Genomic DNA, 20,622 nt, shown 5'->3' with positions numbered 1-20,622 from the left:
TCTGGAATGCCCCGAATCCTTAGATTATTCCTCCTCGCTCTATTATGCTGGTCCTCATGCTCCTCCCACAGCTGGGCAACATCCTGTCGGAGTTGGTGGAAGTCAGTCTCGACAGTTTGCTGGAACGTCACCACCTCCTCCACTCGCCACTCGAGTTGGTCTGTTCTGGAGCCAATTTCGCCGACGGTTGACCGAAAGTAACCTCACCGCTGACCGCATAGGTTCCCACCATTGGCTACAATGTAGCGCATAGGCACTACATTGTATCACTGCCGTGTGCTGCCTGACAGACACTACAGAAGCACACAGCCAATCAGGAGGGTGCCACGACGTGGTGCTTCCTGATTGGCTGAAGGGACCCTCTTTGACAGGAGTCAGGGGGTGCACTGGCAGTCGGGGAAAGGGGTCCCATGTGTAAACATGGGACCCCTTTCAGTGCGTGGTCGGGTTTTCATTTTTTTTTTTACCAAGTACGTGGATTATTCAAAGGCCGGATTCTTCACTGGATTATGTGAGTATAATTTTTTTCACAGGTACCCCTAGGATTCTACATGGAGAAAAGGACAGAGCCTCGTGGGAACATAGGTAAGTATGTGTGTATGTTGGTGTGCATGTATGTAATAAAGTTGTACTGTCACGGTGTGTGTGTCCTGTTTTTATTGGGGTATTTTTTTAGTAGTAGTACTACAGGTACCAGCGGGTCCGGTTTACCTCCGCATGCTGGTACTTCAAGTACCAGCTTGCGGGGGAGGCTTGCTGGGACTTGTAGTACTGCTACTAAAAACAATATTCACAATTTCACACTTGGCTATCAGCCCCCCATCCGCCGCCCTTGGATGGGAGGGACAGCCTCGGGCTTCACCCCTGGCCCTTGGGTGGCTGGAGGGGGGGGGACCCCTTGATTGAAGGGGTCCCCACTCCTCCAGGGTATTCCGGCTAGGGGTGACTAGTTGGGGTTTTAATTGCACGGCCGCAGGGACTGATATCAAAGTGTCCCACGACTATGGCATTATCTCCCCGGTGCTGGTTTCAGAAATACGGGGGACCCCTACGCTTTTTGTCCCCCGTATTTTTGGAACCAGGACCAGGCGCAGAGCCCGGTACTGATTGATTAAATATGGGGGAACCCCTGTAATTTTTTTTCCCATATTTTTTCAACCAGGACCGGCTCAAAGAGCCCGAGGCTGGTTATGCTTAGGAGGGGGGACCCCACGCAATTTTTGTTCCCGTTTTTACACTAAACAGACCCTTTCCCATAGATAACCATGCACAGATCTCACTGATCCGTGCATGGTTATCCAAACTCAACTGGAAAAAGCAGGTCTGTTTTATTGCTGCTTTTCTTAACGAATCAAAAAAAAAAAACAGACCCGCACTTGAGCACTCAGAAACTAACACTCAAATATGAATGAATAGTGAATGCCCGTATTCTATGAAATAACAGCCGCGTTTGACCGATGCAGAAAGTTATATTGTGTGGAACCGCACTAGTCAAACAATAGAATTAAATGCTGAAATTGTTATATGATAATATAATTATACCAACATGCAGACAGTTAACAAGTGATTCTTTAAACTGTTAATAGTTGGCGGTGCTCCCAGGAATTTTGTAGGTGAACTACAATTGGAGAAGAAAGAGAAAAAGACAAAAAAACGTTTTTTTGGGAGCACTCATTTGTAGTATTAGAAATAATATGTATAATAATAAATATTAAAACGTAACTTTTAATCAATCCTTGAATAAAGAAACTTTTTGGACAAGAAGTTGGGACTCGTGTCTGTTATGATTAATATGTAGAAGAAATCTTATTTAACCTTTTTAACAAATGAGGTACAAGATAAATGAAAGAAGAGGGTGAAAATATCATAGGGATAGTGGAGGATACCGAATGGTTTCTAAAAGTCCCGGGTATCCAAAAGATCACTGTACATGCCTACATGCCTATGTTATGGATATCAAGGATAGGTATATATGCATATATGCAAATTGGATAAAGTTTGTGAAAGTATAGCTAAGGAAGGATGGAATGATAGTAGGACGAAAAAAGTAATTACATTTCCCTTGATGGGAGGCGGAGGGGAGAAAAAAACAGGGGAAGAAAGAAGGAAAAGAAAAAGGGGGGGGGGAGGGAAGTAGGATTGGGACGAAGAAGTAGAGGCCCACTGCACCTGGTATTCTCAGGAAGTTGCCCATCCTAATACTGGCCAGGCCAGGCCTGCTGTGCTTCCGAAATCGGTCAAGATCGGGCGTATTCAGGGTAGTATGGCAGTGGGCCTAGGATGGAGAAGAAGAGAGAAAAAAGGAGAGAAAAAAAAGGGGAGGAGGAGAGAGAAAGAAAAAGAGAAGAAGAAAAAGACCACCACTAGTTCTGTACTCTACTGAGTCAGTACCACAATAGTCTGTAATGTTTTCTCCAAATAAGAGAGTGTGTGAAATAAATTCAAGATTGGCTCCTTTCCTTAAAAATGGCCCACTGCACCTGGTATTCTCAGGAGGTTCCCCTTCCTAATACTGACCAGGCCATATCTGCTTAGCTTCCGAGATCGGACAAGATCGGGCGTATTCAGGGTAGTATGGCCATGGGCCGTTAAATAAAGGAAAAAGATAAATCACACTCTACTTATTGTACTTTGCATAAATCAAGACTAAAATTAGTCTGAGGTATTTCCAGAAAAGAGTATACGGTAGTCAAAAAGATAAAGAGGAAATCTTAAAGTAGAAAGGTGTTATTTATGTAGGTCTCCCATTAGGAGATCTAAAAGATAAATAGTCCTAGAGAGAATATCTCAAAGGGTTAATGAGTGAGAATATGGAAAGATGCACTCACAATGAGAAATGTTGTGTAAGTAGCAAATTCTGCACACACGGTATATTAAGAGCTCAAAGCTGGCTCACAGATAATTGCAACACAAACAATAATAGTAGAAGCACTAAAATATGTGCAATGTTACTTATCCGTGCATGGTTACCCAAACTCGACTGGAAAAAGCAGGTCTATTATATTGCTGCTTTTTTTAACGAATCAAAAAAAAACAGACCCGCACTTGAGCACTCAGAAACTAACACCCAAATATGAATGAATAGTGAATGCCCGTATTCTACGAAATAACAGCCGCGTTTGACCGATGGTCTATTCATTCGTATTTGTGAACGTTGTCATTCAAACCATTACGAATAGTCCAAACACTGCGGAGATTGGTGCTTAGTGAATTCCCGGATTGGGACTTAGAAAAAAAAACACAAATCGGCCAAACTTGGATTTTTAGTAAATACTGGCCTATGTGTACATTGTGCACTATTTGGATTAAATATGTAATGTGTTTTTATGGCTTTTTCCATGCGACTACAAACACTACCGTAAATACTCATACCACGCGCTATACGCAGGACCGCGGGAGCGACCATACGCAAATTGCGAATTTGTGCACACACAGCAGAATAAGTACTCGCACGGAGGCCATCTGTGTGTAGTTTGTACTTGATGTGTGTACTGCAATATTTTTCGACTTTGACAACTGCCTGTGAAACCTGACCTGTAAATCCTGCATGAAGCTGTTTATCCTGCCTGAAGCAGAATAAAGTATGGCGGACTGTACTCCGTCTATGTGGTTCTGTCATATTTGGCACCTGAACAATTGCTGGACAGTATCCGCAGCAAAACCCTGATACTTTAACTGGATCCACCCGCAGCGGCAGTGAGATGCATTGCAGGAGGCTACTTACTGCATAGTGGCTTGGTGAGTTTTGAATGATAAAGCGCCAGTAGATACTACTATATGTGTCTTTTTGCAGGCTGTGCACAATAAAATTTGTTTGCTAATTCCTCTCTATAGGACTAGACATTCAGGGAATGGTGTGCAGTGTTAAGAGAAATAGTGGAGACAGTGTGTTGGGAATCTGGCTAACTTTAACAGGTTAGTTAAGCCTGCTAATTTTGCATATGAAAAGCAGGGAACTATGGAGGAGGCAATCAAAGTGATTGCTGAACTGGCTACAGGCAAGAAAAATCTAGGCGCTGGCCTACAAAATCTGGCTGCTGAGCAGCAGCTCAGATCATAGTTGCCTACCCTCCCTCATTCTGCAGGAGTCTCCCTGAAATAGTAGCAATCTCCCTCACTCCCTGAATGGTCCCTCAATCTCCCTGAAAAAAAAAGAAATCATAGATACATACTTTTAAATGGGATCATCAGTGCCATTTCCCTGTATTGGTTATAATGATCCCTATGGCTACATGCATTTTAAAGGTTTCTTGTGGCCACTTACAGTATATGGAACCTCTTGTAAGACACAATACACAAACAAATCCTGCAAAATATAAGAGTATTTTCTTCAACAAGTAGATCTTACTAACTTTGGGGCTCATTTACATTTGGATGTAAGTCATTTTTGTGACACACCTCTCAGATGTAGCAGCACGCGTCCACGCTGATAGGTGTTACTTTCACAATCTCCCTGAAATGCTTTTTCAAAAGTAGGCAAGTATGGCTCAGATTCAGAGGCAGCAAACTCAGATCCAGTTGCTGCATATTGAATTAAGGGAAATCAGGATAGGTGGGCAACAGTGGGGAGAGTTACAAAAACTTACACCCTCAGATGATATTGATGTGTTTTTATATACTTTTCAACACACTGGCTTACCTTACTGGAATCTGGCTTACCTTACTCAGGGCTGGTGCAAAATCTATCTGAATGTTAGGCAAAGCTTCAGCCTAGCACCCCCTATCTCTTTGTCTTCCTCAGGTAACTGGACATTATCGCTCTGTCCTGCAATATTTCATGCCAATATGAAATCACTGTTAGATAACGGAGACTATACTTTTTAATTAGTTATTCCCAGCCTGTACTAAAATAGGAAATCACTGTGTGTTAGTGGGGGTGTACTGGACTGTTGATGTTCACACTTAGGGTAAACCTTTTGCTGTGGGTGGAGTTTCAGAGGGTGGGTGCTGCTAGCAATCAGGCCTGTACACATGTGTGCATTTCTATTTAATCAGTACATGTTGGCAGGCACGGCGCTACCCGCTCAGCGAAGGGATGCAGTGCAGGGAGGCGCTGGTATGGAGAGGCGCTCCCCCTGTTCTGCATCCCTTCCCTGCTGCGCCGTCCTGTCCCCCTGCTGCTGCTGCTGTGCCTGTCACTGTATGACAGGCACTGGCAGCGGCACCTGCAGCATGAAAAGCCTCCTCCCTCCCCTCCCCTCACCTGTGTGATAGGACAGCACTGTGTACGGGACAGAAGGGGGCGGAGCTACATGGGATGGAAGGGGGTGGGGCTAAATGGGTCAGAAGGGGGCTGAAGCAACACGCAGCAGGCTGCTGTACAGAGGGAGACTGGCTTAGGTAAGTGAAGGATGAGAGAGAAATGTGTGTGTGTGTGTATATGTGTGTATATATATATATATGTGATGTGTGTGTATGTATGAGGCATGTTTGTGTGCGTGTGCTTTATGGACGGTACTACTGGGGGGGGCATTATGTATAACCACGCTGCTACTACTGGGGGGGGATTACATGTAAGGACGCTACTACTACTGGGGCATTACATATAAAGATGCTACTACTACTACAGGGGGGCATTACGTGTAACGACGCTACCAATGGGGGGCCATTATGTTTAACAATGCTACTACTGGGGGGGTCATTACGTATAAGGACGATACTACTACTTGGGGACATTATGTATAGGACGCTACTATTACTGGGGGTGCATTACATATAACAATGCTACTACTACTAGGGGAAGGGCATTACGTATAAGGATGCTACTGCTGGGGGGGCATTATGTATAATGACGGTACTACTACTGGGGGCGCATTGCGTATAAGGACGCTTCTACTACTGAGAGTGCACTACGTATAAGGACGCTGCTACTACTACTGGGGGGGCATTATGTATAGGACGCTTCTACTACTGTGGGGGCATTACGTATAAGGATGCGTCTACTACTGGGGGTGCACTACGTATAAGGATGCTACTACTACTGTGGAGGCATTACGTATAAGGACGCTTCTACTACTGGGGGTGCACTACATATAAGGATGCTACTACTACTGTGGGTGCATTATGTATAAGGACACTACTACTACTACTGGGGGGGCATTATGTATAAGCATACTACTACTACTGGGGGCATTATGTATAAGGATGCTACTACTAGTGGGGGGGGGGCATTATGCATAAGGATGCTGCTACTACTGGGGGGCATTATTTATAATGACGCTACTACTACTGGGGGGGCATTATGTATACGCATGCTACTACTACTGGTGGGGCATTATGTATAAGAATGCTACTACTACTGGTGGGGCATTATGTATAAGGATGCTACTACTACTGGGGGGGGCATTATGCATAAGGATGCTACTACTACTGGGAGAGCATTATGTATAAGCATGCTTCTACTACTGGGGGGGCATTATGCATAAGGATGCTACTACTACTGGGGGTGCACTACGTATAAGGACCCTACAACTACTAGCGATGCACTATGTATAAGGACGCTACTACTACTGGGGGGGCATTATGCATAAGGATGCTACTACTACTGGGGTGCATGACATATAAGGACGCTACTACTACAGGTGGGGCATTACGTATAAGATGAATAAGATTGTGCTACATTGTGGCGTAATTTTGAATAGGGGTACTGTTGTGTGGCTATGCCCCTTACTTGTGAGACCACATCCCTTTTCCCGGTGCGCGCCAAAGGAATATGAGAGGGTGCAAATTTATAGTTTTCTGGGGGGTGCCGAACACCCTAGCACCATCCCTGCATGTTGAGCTGTGAAGCCTCTGGCTGTGAAGTAGATTAGCTGTGAAGTATATTAGCATAAAGTATGAGGAGAATAATAATATGAACACCGGAGATAGGGGGTCATTCCGAGTTGATCGCTTGCTAGCTAGTTTTAGCAGCCATGCAAACGCTATGCCGCGGCCCACTGGGGAGTGTATTTTAGCTTAGCAGAAGTGCGAACGCATGTGCAGTCGAGCTCTGCAAAAATAGTTTGTGCAGTTTCTGAGTAGCTCTGAGCCTACTAAGCACTTGCAATCACTTCAGCCTACTCATGTCTGGATTTGACATCATACACCCGCCCAGCAAGCGCCCAGCCACGCCTGCGTTTTTTCAGACATGCCTGCGTTTTTGCAAACACTCCCTGGAAACGGTCAGTTGACACCCAGAAACGCCCCTTTCCTGTCAATCTTCTTGCGGCTGCCAGTGCAATCAAAAACTTTGCTAGAACCTGTGCAAAACCACAACGGGCTTTGTACCCGTACGTCACGCGAGCGCATTGCGGAGCATACGTATGCGCAGAAATGCCAATTTTTAGCCTGATTGCTGCGCTGCGACAACGGCAGCTAGCGGTCAACTCGGAATGACCCCCATAGACCGGATAGAAACAAGAGAGAAACAGGACAGCAGACTATCTTCCCCACCTCCACATAAAGAACTGCAATCAACATACTATAGTGAGTTCCCTAATCCACTACCACCAACAGCTGCAGACTGCACAGCCTGGACACTGAACTCCCTGTCTGATTAGCTAACAGCCCTACTGCTCTCACACATTGCTTTCTGCTCCTCAGTTACTAGAGATGAGCGCCTGAAATTTTTCGGGTTTTGTGTTTTGGTTTTGGGTTCGGTTCCGCGGCCGTGTTTTGGGTTCGAACGCGTTTTGGCAAAACCTCACCGAATTTTTTTTGTCGGATTCGGGTGTGTTTTGGATTCGGGTGTTTTTTTCAAAAAACACTAAAAAACAGCTTAAATCATAGAATTTGGGGGTCATTTTGATCCCAAAGTATTATTAACCTCAAAAACCATAATTTACACTCATTTTCAGTCTATTCTGAATACCTCACACCTCACAATATTATTTTTAGTCCTAAAATTTGCACCGAGGTCGCTGTGTGAGTAAGATAAGCGACCCTAGTGGCCGACACAAACACCGGGCCCATCTAGGAGTGGCACTGCAGTGTCACGCAGGATGTCCCTTCCAAAAAACCCTCCCCAAACAGCACATGACGCAAAGAAAAAAAGAGGCGCAATGAGGTAGCTGTGTGAGTAAGATTAGCGACCCTAGTGGCCGACACAAACACCGGGCCCATCTAGGAGTGGCACTGCAGTGTCACGCAGGATGGCCCTTCCAAAAAACCCTCCCCAAACAGCACATGACGCAAAGAAAAAAAGAGGCGCAATGAGGTAGCTGTGTGAGTAAGATTAGCGACCCTAGTGGCCGACACAAACACCGGGCCCATCTAGGAGTGGCACTGCAGTGTCACGCAGGATGTCCCTTCCAAAAAACCCTCCCCAAACAGCACATGACGCAAAGAAAAAAGAGGCGCAATGAGGTAGCTGTGTGAGTAAGATTAGCGACCCTAGTGGCCGACACAAACACCGGGCCCATCTAGGAGTGGCACTGCAGTGTCACGCAGGATGTCCCTTCCAAAAAACCCTCCCCAAACAGCACATGACGCAAAGAAAAAAAGAGGCGCAATGAGGTAGCTGACTGTGTGAGTAAGATTAGCGACCCTAGTGGCCGACACAAACACCGGGCCCATCTAGGAGTGGCACTGCAGTGTCACGCAGGATGTCCCTTCCAAAAAACCCTCCCCAATCAGCACATGATGCAAAGAAAAAGAAAAGAAAAAAGAGGTGCAAGATGGAATTGTCCTTGGGCCCTCCCACCCACCCTTATGTTGTATAAACAAAACAGGACATGCACACTTTAACCAACCCATCATTTCAGTGACAGGGTCTGCCACACGACTGTGACTGATATGACGGGTTGGTTTGGACCCCCCCCAAAAAAGAAGCAATTAATCTCTCCTTGCACAAACTGGCTCTACAGAGGCAAGATGTCCACCTCATCTTCACCCTCCGATATATCACCGTGTACATCCCCCTCCTCACAGATTATCAATTCGTCCCCACTGGAATCCACCATCTCAGCTCCCTGTGTACTTTGTGGAGGCAATTGCTGCTGGTCAATGTCTCCGCGGAGGAATTGATTATAATTCATTTTAATGAACATCATCTTCTCCACATTTTCTGGATGTAACCTCGTACGCCGATTGCTGACAAGGTGAGCGGCGGCACTAAACACTCTTTCGGAGTACACACTTGTGGGAGGGCAACTTAGGTAGAATAAAGCCAGTTTGTGCAAGGGCCTCCAAATTGCCTCTTTTTCCTGCCAGTATAAGTACGGACTGTGTGACGTGCCTACTTGGATGCGGTCACTCATATAATCCTCCACCATTCTATCAATGTTGAGAGAATCATATGCAGTGACAGTAGACGACATGTCCGTAATCGTTGTCAGGTCCTTCAGTCCGGACCAGATGTCAGCATCAGCAGTCGCTCCAGACTGCCCTGCATCACCGCCAGCGGGTGGGCTCGGAATTCTGAGCCTTTTCCTCGCACCCCCCGTTGCGGGAGAATGTGAAGGAGGAGATGTTGACAGGTCGCGTTCCGCTTGACTTGACAATTTTGTCACCAGCAGGTCTTTCAACCCCAGCAGACCTGTGTCTGCCGGAAAGAGAGATCCAAGGTAGGCTTTAAATCTAGGATCGAGCACGGTGGCCAAAATGTAGTGCTCTGATTTCAACAGATTGACCACCCGTGAATCCTTGTTAAGCGAATTAAGGGCTGCATCCACAAGTCCCACATGCCTAGCGGAATCGCTCCCTTTTAGCTCCTTCTTCAATGCCTCCAGCTTCTTCTGCAAAAGCCTGATGAGGGGAATGACCTGACTCAGGCTGGCAGTGTCTGAACTGACTTCACGTGTGGCAAGTTCAAAGGGCATCAGAACCTTGCACAACGTTGAAATCATTCTCCACTGCGCCTGAGACAGGTGCATTCCACCTACTATATCGTGCTCAATTGTATAGGCTTGAATGGCCTTTTGCTGCTCCTCCAACCTCTGAAGCATATAGAGGGTTGAATTCCACCTCGTTACCACTTCTTGCTTCAGATGATGGCAGGGCAGGTTCAGTAGTTTTTGGTGGTGCTCCAGTCTTCTGTACGTGGTGCCTGTACGCCGAAAGTGTCCCGCAATTCTTCTGGCCACCGACAGCATCTCTTGCACGCCCCTGTCGTTTTTTAAAAAATTCTGCACCACCAAATTCAAGGTATGTGCAAAACATGGGACGTGCTGGAATTTGCCCATATTTAATGCACACACAATATTGCTGGCGTTGTCCGATGCCACAAATCCACAGGAGAGTCCAATTGGGGTAAGCCATTCCGCGATGGTCTTCCTCAGTTGCCGTAAGAGGTTTTCAGCTGTGTGCGTATTCTGGAAACCGGTGATACAAAGCGTAGCCTGCCTAGGAAAGAGTTGGCGTTTGCGAGATGCTGCTACTGGTGCCGCCGCTGCTGTTCTTGCGGCGGGAGTCCATACATCTACCCAGTGGGCTGTCACAGTCATATAGTCCTGACCCTGCCCTGCTCCACTTGTCCACATGTCCGTGGTTAAGTGGACATTGGGTACAGCTGCATTTTTTAGGACACTGGTGACTCTTTTTCTGAGGTCTGTGTACATTTTCGGTATCGCCTGCCTAGAGAAATGGAACCTAGATGGTATTTGGTACCGGGGACACAGTACCTCCAACAAGTCTCTAGTTGGCTCTGCAGTAATGATGGATACCGGAACCACGTTTCTCACCACCCAGGATGCCAAGGCCTCAGTTATCCGCTTTGCAGTAGGATGACTGCTGTGATATTTCATCTTCCTCGCAAAGGACTGTTGAACAGTCAATTGCTTACTGGAAGTAGTACAAGTGGGCTTACGACTTCCCCTCTGGGATGACCATCGACTCCCAGCGGCAACAACAGCAGCGCCAGCAGCAGTAGGCGTTACACGCAAGGATGCATCGGAGGAATCCCAGGCAGGAGAGGACTCGTCAGAATTGCCAGTGACATGGCCTGCAGGACTATTGGCATTCCTGGGGAAGGAGGAAATTGACACTGAGGGAGTTGGTGGGGTGGTTTGCGTGAGCTTGGTTACAAGAGGAAGGGATTTACTGGTCAGTGGACTGCTTCCGCTGTCACCCAAAGTTTTTGAACTTGTCACTGACTTATTATGAATGCGCTGCAGGTGACGTATAAGGGAGGATGTTCCGAGGTGGTTAACGTCCTTACCCCTACTTATTACAGCTTGACAAAGGGAACACACGGCTTGACACCTGTTGTCCGCATTTCTGGTGAAATACCTCCACACCGAAGAGCTGATTTTTTTGGTATTTTCACCTGGCATGTCAACGGCCATATTCCTCCCACGGACAACAGGTGTCTCCCCGGGTGCCTGACTTAAACAAACCACCTCACCATCAGAATCCTCCTGGTCAATTTCCTCCCCAGCGCCAGCAACACCCATATCCTCCTCATCCTGGTGTACTTCAACACTGACATCTTCAATCTGACTATCAGGAACTGGACTGCGGGTGCTCCTTCCAGCACTTGCAGGGGGCGTGCAAATGGTGGAAGGCGCATGCTCTTCACGTCCAGTGTTGGGAAGGTCAGGCATCGCAACCGACACAATTGGACTCTCCTTGTGGATTTGGGATTTCGAAGAATGCACAGTTCTTTGCTGTGCTGCTTTTGCCAGCTTGAGTCTTTTCATTTTTCTAGCGAGAGGCTGAGTGCTTCCATCCTCATGTGAAGCTGAACCACTAGCCATGAACATAGGCCAGGGCCTCAGCCGTTCCTTGCCACTCCGTGTGGTAAATGGCATATTGGCAAGTTTACGCTTCTCCTCCGACAATTTTATTTTAGGTTTTGGAGTCCTTTTTTTACTGATATTTGGTGTTTTGGATTTGACATGCTCTGTACTATGACATTGGGCATCGGCCTTGGCAGACGACGTTGCTGGCATTTCATCGTCTCGGCCATGACTAGTGGCAGCAGCTTCAGCACGAGGTGGAAGTGGATCTTGATCTTTCCCTAATTTTGGAACCTCAACATTTTTGTTCTCCATATTTTAATAGGCACAACTAAAAGGCACCTCAGGTAAACAATGGAGATGGATGGATTGGATACTAGTATACAATTATGGACGGGCTGCCGAGTGCCGACACAGAGGTAGCCACAGCCGTGAACTACCGCACTGTACTGTGTCTGCTGCTAATATATAGACTGGTTGATAAAGAGATAGTATACTCGTAACTAGTATGTATGTATAAAGAAAGAAAAAAAAACCACGGTTAGGTGGTATATACAATTATGGACGGGCTGCCGAGTGCCGACACAGAGGTAGCCACAGCCGTGAACTACCGCACTGTACTGTGTCTGCTGCTAATATATAGACTGGTTGATAAAGAGATAGTATACTCGTAACTAGTATGTATGTATAAAGAAAGAAAAAAAAACCACGGTTAGGTGGTATATACAATTATGGACGGGCTGCCGAGTGCCGACACAGAGGTAGCCACAGCCGTGAACTACCGCACTGTACTGTGTCTGCTGCTAATATAGACTGGTTGATAAAGAGATAGTATACTCGTAACTAGTATGTATGTATAAAGAAAGAAAAAAAAACCACGGTTAGGTGGTATATACAATTATGGACGGGCTGCCGAGTGCCGACACAGAGGTAGCCACAGCCGTGAACTACCGCACTGTACTGTGTCTGCTGCTAATATATAGACTGGTTGATAAAGAGATAGTATACTCGTAACTAGTATGTATGTATAAAGAAAGAAAAAAAAACCACGGTTAGGTGGTATATACAATTATGGACGGGCTGCCGAGTGCCGACACAGAGGTAGCCACAGCCGTGAACTACCGCACTGTACTGTGTCTGCTGCTAATATATAGACTGGTTGATAAAGAGATAGTATACTCGTAACTAGTATGTATGTATAAAGAAAGAAAAAAAAACCACGGTTAGGTGGTATATACAATTATGGACGGGCTGCCGAGTGCCGACACAGAGGTAGCCACAGCCGTGAACTACCGCACTGTACTGTGTCTGCTGCTAATATATAGACTGGTTGATAAAGAGATAGTATACTCGTAACTAGTATGTATGTATAAAGAAAGAAAAAAAAACCACGGTTAGGTGGTATATACAATTATGGACGGGCTGCCGAGTGCCGACACAGAGGTAGCCACAGCCGTGAACTACCGCACTGTACTGTGTCTGCTGCTAATATATAGACTGGTTGATAAAGAGATAGTATACTCGTAACTAGTATGTATGTATAAAGAAAGAAAAAAAAACCACGGTTAGGTGGTATATACAATTATGGACGGGCTGCCGAGTGCCGACACAGAGGTAGCCACAGCCGTGAACTACCACACTGTACTGTGTCTGCTGCTAATATAGACTGGTTGATAAAGAGATAGTATACTCGTAACTAGTATGTATGTATAAAGAAAGAAAAAAAAACCACGGTTAAGTGGTATATACAATTATGGACGGGCTGCCGAGTGCCGACACAGAGGTAGCCACAGCCGTGAACTACCGCACTGTACTGTGTCTGCTGCTAATATATAGACTGGTTGATAAAGAGATAGTATACTACTAATATTATATATACTGGTGGTCAGGTCACTGGTCACTAGTCACACTGGCAGTGGCACTCCTGCAGCAAAAGTGTGCACTGTTTAATTTTAATATAATATTATGTACTCCTGGCTCCTGCTATAACCTATAACTGGCACTGCAGTAGTGCTCCCCAGTCTCCCCCACAATTATAAGCTGTGTGAGCTGAGCAGTCAGACAGATATATAATATATATAGTAGAGATGAGCGCCGGAAATTTTTCGGGTTTTGTGTTTTGGTTTTGGGTTCGGTTCCGCGGCCGTGTTTTGGGTTCGACCGCGTTTTGGCAAAACCTCACCGAATTTTTTTTGTCGGATTCGGGTGTGTTTTGGATTCGGGTGTTTTTTTAAAAAAACCCTAAAAAACAGCTTAAATCATAGAATTTGGGGGTAATTTTGATCCCAAAGTATTATTAACCTCAAAAAACATAATTTACACTCATTTTCAGCCTATTCTGAACACATCACACCTCACAATATTATTTTTAGTCCTAAAATTTGCACCGAGGTCGCTGTGTGAGTAAGATAAGCGACCCTAGTGGCCGACACAAACACCGGGCCCATCTAGGAGTGGCACTGCAGTGTCACGCAGGATGGCCCTTCCAAAAAACCCTCCCCAAACAGCACATGACGCAAAGAAAAAAAGAGGCGCAATGAGGTAGCTGACTGTGTGAGTAAGATTAGCGACCCTAGTGGCCGACACAAACACCGGGCACATCTAGGAGTGGCACTGCAGTGTCACGCAGGATGTCCCTTCCAAAAAACCCTCCCCAAACAGCACATGACGCAAAGAAAAAAAGAGGCGCAATGAGGTAGCTGTGTGAGTAAGATTAGCGACCCTAGTGGCCGACACAAACACCGGGCCCATCTAGGAGTGGCACTGCAGTGTCACGCAGGATGTCCCTTCCAAAAAACCCTCCCCAATCAGCACATGATGCAAAGAAAAAGAAAAGAAAAAAGAGGTGCAAGATGGAATTATCCTTGGGCCCTCCCACCCACCCTTATGTTGTATAAACAAAACAGGACATGCACACTTTAACCAACCCATCATTTCAGTGACAGGGTCTGCCACACGACTGTGACTGATATGACGGGTTGGTTTGGACCCCCCCCAAAAAAGAAGCAATTAATCTCTCCTTGCACAAACTGGCTCTACAGAGGCAAGATGTCCACCTCATCTTCACCCTCCGATATATCACCGTGTACATCCCCCTCCTCACAGATTATCAATTCGTCCCCACTGGAATCCACCATCTCAGCTCCCTGTGTACTTTGTGGAGGCAATTGCTGCTGGTCAATGTCTCCGCGGAGGAATTGATTATAATTCATTTTAATGAACATCATCTTCTCCACATTTTCTGGATGTAACCTCGTACGCCGATTGCTGACAAGGTGAGCGGCGGCACTAAACACTCTTTCGGAGTACACACTTGTGGGAGGGCAACTTAGGTAGAATAAAGCCAGTTTGTGCAAGGGCCTCCAAATTGCCTCTTTTTCCTGCCAGTATAAGTACGGACTGTGTGACGTGCCTACTTGGATGCGGTCACTCATATAATCCTCCACCATTCTATCAATGTTGAGAGAATCATATGCAGTGACAGTAGACGACATGTCCGTAATCGTTGTCAGGTCCTTCAGTCCGGACCAGATGTCAGCATCAGCAGTCGCTCCAGACTGCCCTGCATCACCGCCAGCGGGTGGGCTCGGAATTCTGAGCCTTTTCCTCGCACCCCCAGTTGCGGGAGAATGTGAAGGAGGAGATGTTGACAGGTCGCGTTCCGCTTGACTTGACAATTTTGTCACCAGCAGGTCTTTCAACCCCAGCAGACCTGTGTCTGCCGGAAAGAGAGATCCAAGGTAGGCTTTAAATCTAGGATCGAGCACGGTGGCCAAAATGTAGTGCTCTGATTTCAACAGATTGACCACCCGTGAATCCTTGTTAAGCGAATTAAGGGCTGCATCCACAAGTCCCACATGCCTAGCGGAATCGCTCCGTGTTAGCTCCTTCTTCAATGCCTCCAGCTTCTTCTGCAAAAGCCTGATGAGGGGAATGACCTGACTCAGGCTGGCAGTGTCTGAACTGACTTCACGTGTGGCAAGTTCAAAGGGCATCAGAACCTTGCACAACGTTGAAATCATTCTCCACTGCACTTGAGACAGGTGCATTCCATCTCCTATATCGTGCTCAATTGTATAGGCTTAAATGGCCTTTTGCTGCTCCTCCAACCTCTGAAGCATATAGAGGGTTGAATTCCACCTCGTTACCACTTCTTGCTTCAGATGATGGCAGGGCAGGTTCAGTAGTTTTTGGTGGTGCTCCAGTCTTCTGTACGTGGTGCCTGTACGCCGAAAGTGTCCCGCAATTTTTCTGGCCACCGACAGCATCTCTTGCACGCCCCTGTCGTTTTTTCAAAAATTCTGCACCACCAAATTCAAGGTATGTGCAAAACATGGGACGTGCTGGAATTTGCCCATATTTAATGCACACACAATATTGCTGGCGTTGTCCGATGCCACAAATCCACAGGAGAGTCCAATTGGGGTAAGCCATTCCGCGATGATCTTCCTCAGTTGTTGTAAGAGGTTTTCAGCTGTGTGCGTATTCTGGAAAGCGGTGATACAAAGCGTAGCCTGCCTAGGAAAGAGTTGGCGTTTGCGAGATGCTGCTACTGGTGCCGCCGCTGCTGTTCTTGCGGCGGGAGTCCATACATCTACCCAGTGGGCTGTCACAGTCATATAGTCCTGACCCTGCCCTGCTCCACTTGTCCACATGTCCGTGGTTAAGTGGACATTGGGTACAACTGCATTTTTTAGGACACTGGTGAGTCTTTTTCTGACGTCCGTGTACATTCTCGGTATCGCCTGCCTAGAGAAGTGGAACCTAGATGGTATTTGGTAACGGGGGCACACTGCCTCAATAAATTGTCTAGTTCCCTGTGAACTAACGGCGGATACCGGACGCACGTCTAACACCAACATAGTTGTCAAGGACTCAGTTATCCGCTTTGCAGTAGGATGACTGCTGTGATATTTCATCTTCCTCGCAAAGGACTGTTGAACAGTCAATTGCTTACTGGAAGTAGTACAAGTGGGCTTACGACTTCCCCTCTGGGATGACCATCGACTCCCAGCGGCAACAACAGCAGCGCCAGCAGCAGTAGGCGTTACACGCAAGGATGCATCGGAGGAATCCCAGGCAGGAAAGGACTCGTCAGACTTGCCAGTGACATGGCCTGCAGGACTATTGGCATTCCTGGGGAAGGAGGAAATTGACACTGAGGGAGTTGGTGGGGTGGTTTGCGTGAGCTTGGTTACAAGAGGAAGGGATTTACTGGTCAGTGGACTGCTTCCGCTGTCACCCAAAGTTTTTGAACTTGTCACTGACTTATTATGAATGCGCTGCAGGTGACGTATAAGGGAGGATGTTCCGAGGTGGTTAACGTCCTTACCCCTACTTATTACAGCTTGACAAAGGGAACACACGGCTTGACACCTGTTGTCCGCATTTCTGGTGAAATACCTCCACACCGAAGAGCTGATTTTTTTGGTATTTTCACCTGGCATGTCAACGGCCATATTCCTCCCACGGACAACAGGTGTCTCCCCGGGTGCCTGACTTAAACAAACCACCTCACCATCAGAATCCTCCTGGTCAATTTCCTCCCCAGCGCCAGCAACACCCATATCCTCCTCATCCTGGTGTACTTCAACACTGACATCTTCAATCTGACTATCAGGAACTGGACTGCGGGTGCTCCTTCCAGCACTTGCAGGGGGCATGCAAATAGTGGAAGGCGCATGCTCTTCACGTCCAGTGTTGGGAAGGTCAGGCATCGCAACCGACACAATTGGACTCTCCTTGTGGATTTGGGATTTCAAAGAACGCACAGTTCTTTGCGGTGCTTTTGCCAGCTTGAGTCTTTTCAGTTTTCTAGCGAGAGGCTGAGTGCTTCCATCCTCATGTGAAGCTGAACCACTAGCCATGAACATAGGCCAGGGCCTCAGCCGTTCCTTGCCACTCCGTGTGGTAAATGGCATATTGGCAAGTTTACGCTTCTCCTCCGACAATTTTATTTTAGGTTTTGGAGTCCTTTTTTTTCTGATATTTGGTGTTTTGGATTTGACATGCTCTGTACTATGACATTGGGCATCGGCCTTGGCAGACGACGTTGCTGGCATTTCATCGTCTCGGCCATGACTAGTGGCAGCAGCTTCAGCACGAGGTGGAAGTGGATCTTGATCTTTCCCTAATTTTGGAACCTCAACTTTTTTGTTCTCCATATTTTATAGGCAGAACTAAAAGGCACCTCAGGTAAACAATGGAGATGGATGGATTGGATACTAGTATACAATTATGGACGGACTGCCACGGTTAGGTGGTATAAAAAAACCACGGTTAGGTGGTATATATTATAATAATAATACAATTATGGATGGACGGACTGCCTGCCGACTGCCGACACAGAGGTAGCCACAGCCGTGAACTACCGCACTGTACACTGGTTGATAAAGAGATAGTAGTATACTCGTAACAACTAGTATGACACTATGACGACGGTATAAAGAATGAAAAAAAAACCACGGTTAGGTGGTATATATTATAATAATAATACAATTATGGATGGACGGACTGCCTGCCGACTGCCGACACAGAGGTAGCCACAGCCGTGAACTACCGCACTGTACACTGGTTGATAAAGAGATAGTAGTATACTCGTAACAACTAGTATGACACTATGACGACGGTATAAAGAATGAAAAAAAAACCACGGTTAGGTGGTATATATTATAATAATAATACAATTATGGATGGACGGACTGCCTGCCGACTGCCGACACAGAGGTAGCCACAGCCGTGAACTACCGCACTGTACACTGGTTGATAAAGAGATAGTAGTATACTCGTAACAACTAGTATGACACTATGACGACGGTATAAAGAATGAAAAAAAAACCACAGTTAGGTGGTATATATTATAATAATAATACAATTATGGATGGACGGACTGCCTGCCGACTGCCGACACAGAGGTAGCCACAGCCGTGAACTACCGCACTGTACACTGGTTGATAAAGAGATAGTAGTATACTCGTAACAACTAGTATGACACTATGACGACGGTATAAAGAATGCAAAAAAAACCACAGTTAGGTGGTATATATTATAATAATAATACAATTATGGATGGACGGACTGCCTGCCGACTGCCGACACAGAGGTAGCCACAGCCGTGAACTACCGCACTGTACACTGGTTGATAAAGAGATAGTAGTATACTCGTAACAACTAGTATGACACTATGACGGTATAAAGAATGAAAAAAAAACCACGGTTAGGTGGTATATATGATAATAATAATACAATTATGGATGGACGGACTGCCTGCCGACTGCCGACACAGAGGTAGCCACAGCCGTGAACTACCGCACTGTACACTGGTTGATAAAGAGATAGTAGTATACTCGTAACAATTAGGATGACACTATGACGGTATAAAGAATGAAAAAAAAACCACGGTTAGGTGGTAGGTATATAATAATAAATAATACAATTCTGGTCGGACGGACTGCCTGCCGTGTGCCGACACAGAGGTAGCCACAGCCGTGAACTACCGCACTGTACACTGGTTGATAAAGAGATAGTAGTATACTCGTAACAATTAGGATGACACTATGACGGTATAAAGAATGAAAAAAAAACCACGGTTAGGTGGTAGGTATATAATAATAAATAATACAATTCTGGTCGGACGGACTGCCTGCCGTGTGCCGACACAGAGGTAGCCACAGCCGTGAACTACCGCACTGTACACTGGTTGATAAAGAGATAGTAGTATACTCGTAACAATTAGGATGACACTATGACGGTATAAAGAATGAAAAAAAAACCACGGTTAGGTGGTAGGTATATAATAATAAATAATACAATTCTGGTCGGACGGACTGCCTGCCGTGTGCCGACACAGAGGTAGCCACAGCCGTGAACTACCGCACTGTACACTGGTTGATAAAGAGATAGTAGTATACTCGTAACAATTAGGATGACACTATGACGGTATAAAGAATGAAAAAAAAACCACGGTTAGGTGGTAGGTATATAATAATAAATAATACAATTCTGGTCGGACGGACTGCCTGCCGTGTGCCGACACAGAGGTAGCCACAGCCGTGAACTACCGCACTGTACACTGGTTGATAAAGAGATAGTAGTATACTCGTAACAATTAGGATGACACTATGACGGTATAAAGAATGAAAAAAAAACCACGGTTAGGTGGTAGGTATATAATAATAAATAATACAATTCTGGTCGGACGGACTGCCTGCCGTGTGCCGACACAGAGGTAGCCACAGCCGTGAACTACCGCACTGTACACTGGTTGATAAAGAGATAGTAGTATACTCGTAACAATTAGGATGACACTATGACGGTATAAAGAATGAAAAAAAAACCACGGTTAGGTGGTAGGTATATAATAATAAATAATACAATTCTGGTCGGACGGACTGCCTGCCGTGTGCCGACACAGAGGTAGCCACAGCCGTGAACTACCGCACTGTACTGTGTCTGCTGCTAATATAGACTGGTTGATATTTAAAGAGATATTAGTAGTATACAACAATACTATACTGGTGGTCAGGCACTGGTCACCACTCCTGCAGCAAAAGTGTGCACTGTTAATTAATATAATTGTACTCCTGGCTCCTGCTAACAACCTGCAGTGCTCCCCAGTCTCCCCCACAATTAATTATAAGCTTTTAATTTATACATTGATGACTGTGCAGCACACTGGGCTGAGCTGAGTGCACACAGACTGAGTCACACTGTGTGACTGACTGTGCTGTGTATCGTTTTTTTTTTCAGGCAGAGAACGGATATAGCAGAGAGAAGTGAACGGATATATTATATTAAATAAAAGTTAACTAGCAACTGCACTGGTCACTGACTGTGGTAAACTAACTCTGTCTGCGACTCTGCACAATCTCTCTCTATCTAATCTATCTATCTCTATTCTAATGGAGAGGACGCCAGACACGTCCTCTCCCTATCAATCTCAATGCACGAGTGAAAATGGCGGCGA

The 20,622-nt window shown here is 46.1% G+C and overlaps 1 pseudogene; it reads right to left on the bottom strand.

Annotated features, from left to right (window-relative positions):
- Positions 1–2,468: 2,468 nt before the first annotated feature.
- LOC134944940 (5S ribosomal RNA) lies at positions 2,469–2,586 on the bottom strand (annotated as a pseudogene).
- Between the last annotated feature and the right edge of the window lie 18,036 nt (positions 2,587–20,622).

This window comes from Pseudophryne corroboree, chromosome 1, assembly GCF_028390025.1.
Source record: "Pseudophryne corroboree isolate aPseCor3 chromosome 1, aPseCor3.hap2, whole genome shotgun sequence".
In the NCBI taxonomy this organism is placed as follows: Eukaryota; Metazoa; Chordata; class Amphibia; order Anura; family Myobatrachidae; genus Pseudophryne; species Pseudophryne corroboree.
Note: the sequence above shows the minus strand (reverse complement) of the source record. Positions and strands in the feature narration are given on the sequence as shown.